Below are 12489 nucleotides of genomic sequence, written 5' to 3' on the forward strand. Positions count from 1 at the left end.
GCAAAAGAGACACTGATGTATAGAACAGTCTTATGGACTCTGTAAGAGAGGGAGAGGGTGGGAAGATTTGGGAGAATGGCATTGACACATGTAAAATATCATGTATGAAACGAGTCACCAGTCCAGGTTCGATGCACAATACTGGATGCTTGGGGCTGGTGCACTGGGACGACCTAAAGGGATGGAATCTGGAGGGAGGAGGGAGGAGGGTTCAGGATGGGGAACACATATATACCTGTGGCGGATTCGTTTTGATATTTGGCAAAACTAATACAATTATGTAAAGTTTAAAAATAAAAAAAATTAAAAAAAAAATAAATGTGAAAAAGAGATCAGAGAGGTAATTAAAAAAAAAAACAATAGAATGGGAATGATTAGAGATCTCTTTAAGAAACTTAAATATATCAAGTGAAACTTTTATGCAAATATAGGCTCAATAAATGACAGAAATGGTATAGACCTAACTGAAGCAGAAGATATTAAGAGATGACAACTATACATTGAAGAACTATACAAAAAAGATCTTCATGATCCAGATAACCATGATGGTGTTATCGCTCACCTAGAGCCAGACATCCTGGAATCCGAAGTCAAATGGGCCTTAACAAGCATCACTGTGAATAAAGCTAGTGGAGGTAATGGAATTCCAGTTGAAGTATTTCAAATTGTAAAAAAAAAAAAAAAAAAAAATGATGCTGTGAAAATGCTGCACTCAAAATGCCAGCATTTTGGAAAGCTCAGCAGTGGCCACAGGACTGGAAAAGACGTTTTCATTCTAATCCCAAAGAAAATCAATGCCAAAGAATGCTCAAACTACCGCACAATTGCACTCATCTCACACACTACCAAAGTAATGCTCAAAATTCTCCTAGACAGGCTTCAACAGTACCTGAACTGTGAATGTCCAGATGATCAAACTGGATTTAGAAAAGAGAGAGGAACCAGAAATCAAATTGCCAGCATCCGTTGGATTATCAAAACTGCAAGAGAAGTCCAGAAAAACATCCTTTCCTGCTTCATTGACTATGCCAAAGCCTTTGACTGTGTGGATCACAATAAAGTCTGGAAAATTCCTAAAGGATGGTAATCCCAGACCACTTTACTTCTCTCTGTGAAATCTGTATGAAGGTTGAGAAGCAACAGTTAGAATTGGACATGGAACAACAGAATGGCTCAAAATTGGGAAAGGAGTACACCAAAGCTGTATATTGCCACTCTGCTTATTGAACTTCTGTGCAGAGTACATCATGCAAAATGCTCGACGGGATGAAGCACAAGCTGGAATCATGATTGCCAGGAGAAATATCAATAACCTCAGATATGCAGATGACACCACACTTATGGCAGAAAGTGAAGAAGAACTAAAGAATCTCTTGGGGAAAGTGCAAGCGGAGAGTGAAAAAGCTGGTTTAAAGCTCAACATTCAGAAATCGATGGTCATGACATCTGGTCCCATCACTTCATGGCAAATATATTGTGAAACTATGGAAACAGTGACAGACTTTATTTTCTTGGGCTACAAAAATCACTGAAGATGGTGACTGCAACCATGAAATTAAAAGACACTTGGTCCCTGGAAGAAAAGCTATGACCAACCTAGGCAGCATATTAAAAAGCAGTGACATTACTTTGCCATCAAAGGTCTGTCTAGTCAAAGCTACACTTTTTCCAGTAGTCATGTATGAATGTGAAAGTTGGACCATAAAGAAAGCTGAGCAGTGAAGAACTGATGCTTTTGAACTATGGTGTTGGAGAAGACTCTTGAGAGTCCCTTGGACTGCAAGGAGATCCAACCAGTCCATCCTAAAGGAAATCAGCCCTGAACATTCATTGGAAGGACTGATGCTGAAGCTGAAACTCCAATACTTTGGCCGCCTGATGCAAAGAACAAACTCATCAGGAAAAGACCCTGATGCTGGGAAAGATTGAAGGCAGGAGGCGAAGGGGATGAAAGAGGATGAGATTGTTGGATGGCATCACTGACTCAATGGACATGAGTTTGAGTAAGCTCCAGGAGTTGGCGAAGGGCAAGGAAGCCTGTCGTTCTGCAGCCCATGGGGCCTCAAAGAGTCAGACTGAGTGACTTAACTGAACTGATAGATGTTGTTATCAAGCAGTATGGCCAATTTCATATACTGGTATAAGTAGAATACTGTAATATCTATGCTATTCAGTGACATCATGTAGAAGGAACAGAAAGCTTTGGTTTAAATTCTGGCTTTACTACTCACTTTCTTCATTATTTTTCCTATATTAATTTCTGTTCATGTTAAAACAGAAATAATAGTCCTCACTTTAGTAAGATGTATGTGGATTAAATTGCCTAGCATACTGTCTAGTGTATTATAGAGCTCAAAAGGAAGTGGCTGAATTTTGAGTGCATTTAATTTAGACACAGTCCATTGTTTTTGTAAATTCTGACTCTGGAGTCAAAGAGAAATGGGCTTAAATCAGAACTATGTTTCTTATTCTCTCTTTTATATTGGACAATTTATATAGCAATTCTGATCCTCAGATTCCCAATTGATTAAAAGGTAATGATGATAGTATTATACACTCCTCATCAAATTGCTGAGAAGAATAAATTAGATAAGGTTCCCAGAAATGTTGAGTGAGTGAGTGAGTGAAAGTTACTCAGTTGTGTCTGACTCTTTGCAACCACATGGACTGTAGCCTGCCAGGCTCCTCTGTCCATGGAATTCTACAGGCCAGAATACTGGAATGGGTAGCTGTTCCCTTCTCCAGGGAATCCTCCCAACCCAGGAATCGAACCCAGGTTTCCCACATTACAGGCAGATTATTTACCCTCTGAGCCACCAGGGAAGCCCCTTAGTAATGTTATATGTCCCAAAAACATTGGTTATTGTTCTAATTGATACAACCCCTGTGCAACTTAAAAGGATGTCCAAGTAGCAATTTTTAAGTCCATGCTATAAGTTTTGTGTGTAGCCATCACTTGATAATCTGCATCAGAGGGGGGAAAAAAAAACACATAGATAATAAAAATAACTGGTGTTCTCCAAACATGTGTGTTTGTCTTAAAATACAGCCAGACATACATGCTTTTAATCTTTTCCTGTGCCTTCTATCTCTGCTCTATCACTGCAGCAGCCTGGAGAGAGAGAGGATTGAAAGGTGAATATATGCAGTATGGGGAATTAGGGCCAGGGCAAGAGAAGAGAGGAGGGAAGAGGACATAGATAGGATGTGAAGAGCTCTGAGACCTCCTGACTCCATCAGTATATGTCATTTAAGAACATACACATCATTTCAGAGCAATCTTGTCAGGATTTTTAGAGTGAATCATTTTCATTCTTACCACTGTGTATTTCCCAGGATACAGACCAAGGATATGTGAGAGAGGCACAATAAAGAATATGAAATGTAATGCAGTCCATGCATTAACCCTTTCTTTCTCCTAGCTTCTTGAAAGTGCCCTCATGTGTAATTGGCTGAAGAAGCTGTGCAATGGAGGAAGGTCAGGGAGTGACAAAATGAGTAGCAGACAGAAATCTGCCAGCATTTCAGAAATGAAGGATAAATAAGAGAGTTCTGTCAATCAACATTTCTGAAATTTCTTTTTCCATTTAACAGCCACCACCAAGCAACAAAATACTTCTGCATTAAGTTGTGTAGATGGGCTGTAAATTCTGTCTCTTCCACACTTAAGGGCAGAAAGAACTCTAATCAAACAACTACGGATGCAGTTTGAATAAAATCATGGTCAAAGATAAGGTTCTTTTAAAAGGAAAATCATTTGCAGAAACAGGAAGGAAAAAGAGAACAGAAAGGAATAGACAAATCCATTTAAAGAGAATATAATCAAAACTTAGCAGCCTCTCATAGTTTTCTTTGTAAAACAGATATAGTATGTGAGGCAAGGGACTCATTATCCTGCTCCTAGCTAGTAATTCATAGAGAAGAGGAACTGGGAAAGGGAAGGTGCTGCCTAGAGAATTGTAAGTCAGAGATGAACCCATTAGTTAGCAGCATTTACTGTTTACATAATGAAGAGCCATTGAAAGAGACCCAGTATGTTTTAGAAGCCCTTCCACAGTCCACACAATAAATGCACAAATGGCCAAAGTGGATTTTCTTCAGATGCTCAAATTGGGAATGCTTAAAGACAGATCATATCAGAGAGAAAGGTGCATCATCTTCAGGTAAAAGACGGAACAGCAACAAGAAGGTAGATGAAACATTTTAAGCATGGCAAGTACAATTGAGACTAGCTTGTTTTTGTTTTTTCCAGTGAGTATATATGTGTATACACACACACACACATTTTTCTTTATCTTCACAATACACATATGAGTTAGATGTCCTCATTATTTTCTTCTCACAGATGAGGATGCTGAACTGAAAATAGTTCATTTGACATCCCCACAGTTCAGTTCAGTCGCTCAGTCGTGTCTGACTCTTTGCGACCCCATGAATCGCAGCACGCCAGGCCTCCCTGTCCTTCACCAACTCCCAGAGTTCACTCAGACTCACATCCATCGAGTCAGTGATGCGATCCAGCCATCTCATCCTCTGTCGTCCCCTTCTCCTCCTGCCCCCAATCCCTCCCAGCATCAGAGTCTTTTCCAATGAGTCAACTCTTCGCATGAGGTGGCCAAAGTACTGGAGTTTCAGCTTCAGGATCATTCTCTCCAAAGAAATCCCAGGGCTGATCTCCTTCAGAATGGACTTAGGAGACTTTTAATTTGAACCTGGATCTGTCTGACTCCAAAACTCATGCTTTTAATTACAAGTGCCTCTCCAGTCTGACTGTTGCAAACATCAATGTTTGCACATTAGTGACCATTAACAGTGGCTGGTCAGCACGTGTGTGATTAAAAGATTTCATACTTTCACAGCACTCTCACTGACAGAAAATGCTGCCTTCCTCCTCTCTCCTCCTTTCTGGCAGCTCATCTGTGTGTCTTATATACTCCTTTCAGTAATGCAGTCTAAAGTTATCCCAATGGGGCTTTCTCTTGGGAATCAAAAAGGATTCCATGCACACTCACCAGTTTTATCTCAAATCAACTGCCACAAATCCAGTTCTCTCAATTACTCCCATGGAAGCACAGGGACAAAAACAATGACTGAATACAGGAATTTCTATTACATAGGAACTGAGTAGCCTAGAAACATGAATTTATTTCCTTAATGATTTAATTTGTTCCCAGAGAGGAGCTCATGTATGGAGAATCAACAGTTGATTACATTCCTGTTCACAATATGTATCCATGTGTATCATTCTCATCTTATCTAAAAAAATGTGAGCTCTTTGAGAGCAAGACACATGCCTTATAATTCTGTTGTATCTTCCCTCCACTAACCTATGGCATACTATTGCACAAGAACTTGACTTGGCTGATTTAGAAAGAGAATGATGGAAATACTCTTCCAGTTGGCATTTGCAGGATGAAATAAGTCAAAATTTAGTGACTTCAGTCAACAAGCATTAATTTAGTTCATGACTCAGTGTATTGGGAATTTAGACTGGGCTGAGGTGGAAAATTCTGATTTCTGCTGGACTCAATCATGTGTATGTAATCAGTCAGCTGCTAGTCAACCAGGCAGTTCTGCTTTGGTTGACTGTTGGCTCTGGAAATGGAGGTAGCTAGGTTATGTGTTTTTCATTATCTGGCACTATTCTATAAGTGAAAGTGTACAGGACTTCTTGAGGCCTAGGATCAAAAGTGACTCAATGCTATTTTTGTCATATTCTATGACCCCAAAACTGGAGGTGTCTGATGTCTGTATATTGATGGAGAAAGCTGAGAAATTGTAATCAGAAATGATTCAAAATTATTGAGCACCAGTCTTGTGCAAAGTACTTTTAAAGCTATATACATATTAACCCTGACTGGAGAAAAATAACCTGCTCAAAGTAACACAGATAACTGACACAGATCTGTTTGAGTCTAAATATAGTGCTTTTCCTACCACTTAACACTGTCTCGGAATTAAAAGCTTGAGAGTAAGACAATATATATCAGTCAACTTGCTCAACATATCATTTTAAGCAACACTTCTTTGACTACCATAGTTTAAATTTTAATATTTTTTCTCCATAGTTTTAAATGTATTAAAAATAGCAAGGAGAGATAAGAAAGCCTTCCTTGGTGATCAATGCAAAGAAATAGAGGAAAACAATAGAATGGGAAAGACTAGAGATCTTTTCAAGAAAATTAGAGATACCAAGGGAACATTTCATGCAAATATGGGGAAAATCAGATCAGATCAGATCAGTCGCTCAGTTGTGTCCGACTCTTTGCCACCCCATGAATCGCAGCATGCCAGGCCTTCCTGTCCATCACCAACTCCCGGAGTTCACTCAGACTCACGTCCATCGAGTCAGTGATGCCATCTTATGAACCTAAAAGAAGCAGAATATATTAAGAAGAGATGGCAAGAATACACAGAAGAACTATATTAAAAAGATCTAAATGACCCAGATAACCATAATGATGTGATTGGTCACCTAGAGCCAGACATCCTGGAATGTGAAGTCAAGTGGGCCTTAACAAGCATCACTATGAACAAAGCTAGTGGAGGTGATGGAATTCCAGTTGAGGTATTTCAAATCCTAAAAGATGATGCTGTGAAAGTGTTGCACTCAATATGGCAGTAAATTTGGAAAACTCAGCAGTGACCACAGGACTGGAAAAAGTCAGTTTTCATTCCAATCCCAAAAAAAAGCAATGTCAAAGAATGCTGAAATTGCTGCACATTGCACTCATCTCACACGCTAGTAAAGTAATACTCAAAATTCTCTAAGTCAAGCTTCAACAGTACATGAACCGTAAACTTCCAGATATTCATGCTGGATTTAGAAAAGACAGAGGAACCAGAGATCAAATGGCCAACATCTGTTGGATAATCAAAAAAGCAAGAGAGTTCCAGAAAAAAAAAAATCTACTTTTGCTTTATTGACTATGCCAAAGCCTTTCCTGTATCGATCACAACAAACTGGAAAATTCTTCAAGACATGGAAATCCCAAACCACCTTACCTGCCTCCTGAGAAATCTGTATGCAGGTCAAGAAGCAACAGTTAGAGCCAGACATGGAACAATTGACTTGTTCCAAACTAGGAAAGGAGTAAGAAAGATTGGACATTGTCACCTTGCTTATTTAACTTATATGTAGAGTACATCATGCAAAATGTCAGGCTGGATGAAGTACAAGCTGCATTCAAGACTGCCAGGAGAAACATCAATAACCTCAGATACACAGATGACACCACCCTTTTGGCAGAAAGCAAAGAGGAATTAAAGATCCTCTTGATGAAAGCGAAAGAGGAGAGTGAAGAAGCTTGCTTAAAACTCAACATTCAAAAACCAAAGATCATGGCATCCGATCCCATCACTTCATGGAAAATAGATAGGGAAATATTGGAAACAGTCGACTTTTTTTTTCTTGGGCTCCAAAATCATTGCAGATGGTAACTGCAGCCATGAAATTAAAAGAGCTTTCCTCCTTGGGAGAAAAGCTATAACCAACCTAGACGGCATATTAAAAAGCAGAGACATTACTTTGCCAACAAATCTCCATCTAGTCAAAACTATGGTTTTTCCAGTAGTCATGTGTGGATGTGAGAGTTGGACCATAAAGAAGGCTGAGCACCGAAGAATTGATGCTTTTTTTTTTTTTAATTTTAATTGGTGCTTTTGAACTGTGGTGCTGGAAAAGACTCTTGAGAGTCCCTTGTAACTGCAAGGAGATGAAAACAGTGAATCCTAAAATAAATCAGTCCTGAATATTCACTGGAAGGACTGATGCTGAAGCTGAAACACCAATACTTTGGCCACCTGATGGGAAGAACTGACTCATTGGTAAAAGACCCCGATTCTGGGAGATATTGAAGGGAGGAGAAGGAGATGGCAGAGGATGAGATTATTGGATGGCATCACCGATTCAATGGACATGAGTTTAAGGAAGCTCCAGGAGTTGGTGATGGACAGGGAAGCCTGTTCTGCAGCAGTCCATGGGGTTGAAAATAAGTGGACATGACTGAGGGACTGAACTGAACTGAACTTAAATGCATTTTACATCATTTTTCACAGCTTGGAGTTAGATAGACCTGGTCCAAACCTTGACTCCCCACTTACTGTGCATGTGCACTCAGTCATGTCTGACTCTTTGCAACCCCATGGGCTGTAGCACACCAGGCTTGTCTGTCCATGGAATTTTCCAGCCAAGGCTACTGGAGTGGGTTGCCATTTCCTTCTCCAGGGGATCTTCCTGACCAAAGGATTGAACAGGTGCCTATTTTGTCTCCTGCATTGGAAGGCAGGTTCTGTACCAGTTGAGTCACCAGGGAAAACCCCACTTACTAGTTCTGGGCAAATAACATCTTTGAGTCTCAGCATTCTTAACTATAAAATATAGACAGTACTCACACCTATCACATAAAGTTGTTTTGAAAATTAAACTGATGCTTGTAGAACGCTTGGTACAGTGTGTGACATAGGGCATTCAATAAATATGTGTGCATGTATACACTATACATTTATATATGTGTGTATATATATATATGTTCATGTATATCCTTAAGCAACATCTTCCAAGTACTATAGCAATGACTATTTTCTTGATTTTATCAGAGAATGGCCTATCTGTCGCATGATAGAAAATATTAATGATGGGAAAAAAGATTTAATAAATAAACAGCATAGGTTTTGTCTTCCCTTCACTATGGATTCAAGATTATCAGGGTATTTGAGCTTCCGGTGTTATAGAAGGATTGTGGAAAAGAATGCCAAAGAAAATGGAGGTTTTATTTAAATAACTATATTTTCTACAGTATGTCCAGAGAAATCCTTGGGGCTGAAACTTTGACATTTGGCAAAAGCTGCCGTGTTGAATAAATGTATATGTCATTACCTTGAAAGGAGGACTCTATCTTTGGAGTGCCCTTTAACTTTAGAATTGTCTCTATTGGAAGGGCATATATACTAAGAAATTCTCTTGACTACTGCCTCACTTATTAGATGAATTATTTTTGAACTATTGAATTTTTAGACCATGTAAACGATTCTTGTGTCCAAATCTAAAGAAGAAATAAATACTTTAATCAAATATTTTAAATATAGTTGAAGGCTTCAAAGTCTAAAAATGTTATCAAAAACATTATATCCCTTTTTAGAGAAGACATTTCTCAACATGTGAAGGTGTTAGTCTTGTTTCCATGTAATATCTCAGCAAGAAGCATCCCAAGATGCCAGTGTTAACTTTGTTTCTTGGTGCTGTAATTTGTAAGTTAATTTTTCTGTTCTTTTAAGATGATAAACATTATTTTAAAAATCTTCACAATGATGTAGCATACTGAGTTCTGACTCTAATATTTGCTATAATTGGCCCTAATATTTGCTATAACTGGCCCTAATTGGTCAGTCGATTCAGTCGTTCAGTCGTGTCTGACTCTTTGCGACCCCATGAACTACACCACGCAAGGCTTTTCTGTCCATAACCAACTCCTAGAGCTTACTCAAATTCATGTTCATTGAGTAGATGATGCCATCCAACCATCTCATCCTCTGTCGTCCCCTTCTCCTCCTGCCTTCAATCTTTCCCAGCAAAACTGGTATATTCATTCAAATAACTGGTATATTCATTTAAAATTTCAGATTATAGTTAATAAGAAGTGTTCTAATAGCCTTAAGTTTTTTTTTTCTTATAAAAAGAGCCTAGTTATGGCACAAGAAATGCATAAGCAAAGTTCAAATAAGAAAGTACAGAATTCTGAGCATTTTTCAGTTGTGACAAACATCCTACTACTTCAAAAAGAATAGCAACAAAGAAAAATTGGAGAAAATGATCTCCTGGAGTGTGTAAGTTCTTTCTGAAGACCTTCCATATCCAGAATCTTATTTTACCCTCTACTGTGTAGTTGATAAGATAGATATTGATTTTATCTATATTTATTCATATTAACCTAAAAGTTAACATGAAATTTCTGGGTCAAGGGAAATTATTTTTACTTATAGCACTAGCTGGATTTGTTCTTTTTTGTCTCAACTATTTTTCCTCCCAGTGAAGTACAATAAGGGGTAGATGTCACCTACCACAACACAAATAGAACCTTGAAAATAAGAATCTTGGATCTTATATACACATTTTCTCCCTTGTCTCCTGAGAAAAGGATAGAAACTTAATCTTCCTAATTAAACAATTCTCCTTATGAAGAGAAGAGGAGGGCCTTAGGTTTTTAAACTTTGAGATATAAATAAATATCTACCAGTGGGGAAGATTAGACAAATGTCTCATGGTTGACAACCCCTGGAGTATCTCCACGGCTCTGGGACTCATAAGTCTTTGAAGTGTAAGCACATATCTCCGGGGAAATGAATCTTTTACTATTTATTCAGTCATCTTTAAGTTTCATGGCATATCCTTTATCTCAGGTTACAGTAAATATTTTTTCCAGAAAGCCTTAACTCTGTATAATACAAAATTATTTTCTCTACAATCCCACAAGTATCACAACTCCCATTTTATGGATGGGAAAACAGAGACCCAAAGAATTAACTTACATTTACAATGCCTAATTATTTAGTAGTGAGAGGGATATTTAATGAGCCATTCTGACTCCAAGTTCCATGCCTTTATACTACACTGGGCTAACAAGCCTCCATAACAATTTTAAGCAAGTAATAAGTAGAATATGAACCATTCATGCCTAGGTGTTATTAGTAAGTCAAATGCTTTATTCTTAACTAGAAAACATTTCAAATCAGTTGTAAAGGCCAAACTGAGAGACTGTAGGGGTCTGATTGCTTTGATGCAAGGAAAAGAGCTTTGAAGTGTATTCTTTAAAGACTGGGCAGAAATAAGTTGGACGTATGTGAGGAGGGGAGAATACTTAGAAAAATGAGAAAATAAGCTTCTTTGAAGAGAGGACTTTAGACATGGGAGAAGGTTTGGAAGACATTAAAATGTGCTCCAAATTAACAAACTTTACTCACTTTATTACTTTACCTATAAATCTCCATACCAATTAAAATTGTCTTTGTCACATGCGTTTATGATTTGCTTAGTATGTGTTATAATGACTGTATCCTTGGACACATTTCTTCAAAAAGCATAATTTCAGACATTATAGAGCAAAATAAATCATTTATCAAGAAAAATTTACTGAGCTGATATTTAATATTCAGAACACAACTCCTATATAAAGAACAGGTCAATGGTTTCCAAAATTTCAATCATATATCTCTTATTTAACAACAACAAAAATCATTCATACCCCAATACATGCCTACTTCTCATTCATGTACTACCATGTATGATTTTATATATATAATAAAAAACAAAACAGTAGAAACTTTTATTTTAAAATGAATTTAAAAAATAGTTTTAATATTAGCTTCCCTGTCCACCAGTGAGTCATTTTGTATAACACATGGGCAACTAATGTTTACTTAGAAGAGTATTAGAATGTATGATAGTACTTGGGGCTTCCCAAGTGGTCCTAGTGGTAAAGAACACACCTGCCAATGCAAGAGACATAAAAGACACAGGTTCGATCCCTGGGTCTGGAAGATCCCCTGGAGAAGGAAATGGCAACCCACTCCAGTATTCTTACCTGGGAAAGCCCATGGATGGTGGGCTACAATCCATGGGGTGGCAAAAGAGTTAAATATGACTTAGGGACTAAACAACAATACCATGATAGAACTTACTACAGCCTAAAATTAAAAAAAAAAAGAAAAGAAAAGAAAAAAATGTATTTATGAATCACTGTGTAAACTTTTATTTTCTCACTTATTTCCAACCATAGTATCCCATGCTTTGTGGCTATTAAACTCTTCCATCATTTTCCTTTTTTTTTTTTTTCCTCTCTGGGCTTTTCTATTGATTTGTCTTCTAGTTCACTAATCCTCTTTTCTACTCTAATCTTCTGTTAAATCCAACTATAATGTTTTTAATCTCAAGTATGGCACTTTTTTATTCTAAAAGTTACCATTTGACTTTCATTTTTTTTAATTGTCTTTTTGATTTTCATTTTTAATAGATTCAGTTGTTTATGGAAATCCTCCATTTTTATATCTATTTTCTCCAACTCTCCCTTTACTTTACTGAGTATATTAACCATTATTACTTTGCAGTCTTTTTCTTCTATCACCAATATCTGGATCATCCCTGGGTCTCTTTCTATTATTTTCTTTTAGCCTGGATTTTGGTGATTTAGTACTGTTCTTGGGCGTGACTTTTATGTTTTTTGTTGAGTGTCAGATTTTTTATATAAAAATTTTGTAGATGATCTCAGTGATACACTCTTCCTTCTGTAAGAATTCATTCTTTTTTGCAAGGCAAGTAATTTAAAGACTAATAAGAATCCTTCAGAGATTGAGCTGCCTTGGGGCTATGTTTCAACACTCTCAGTAACTTGTGTTCTGATATAGCCTTCTGGTGGTCCCAACAGAGAGAAAGTGGCTCACAGACAGAACCTTCTCCACAGATCAGGTATTTTGTCTCCATAGTACCATAAGATC

This window comes from Bubalus kerabau, chromosome X (genome assembly GCF_029407905.1).
Source record: "Bubalus kerabau isolate K-KA32 ecotype Philippines breed swamp buffalo chromosome X, PCC_UOA_SB_1v2, whole genome shotgun sequence".
Taxonomy (NCBI): Eukaryota; Metazoa; Chordata; class Mammalia; order Artiodactyla; family Bovidae; genus Bubalus; species Bubalus kerabau.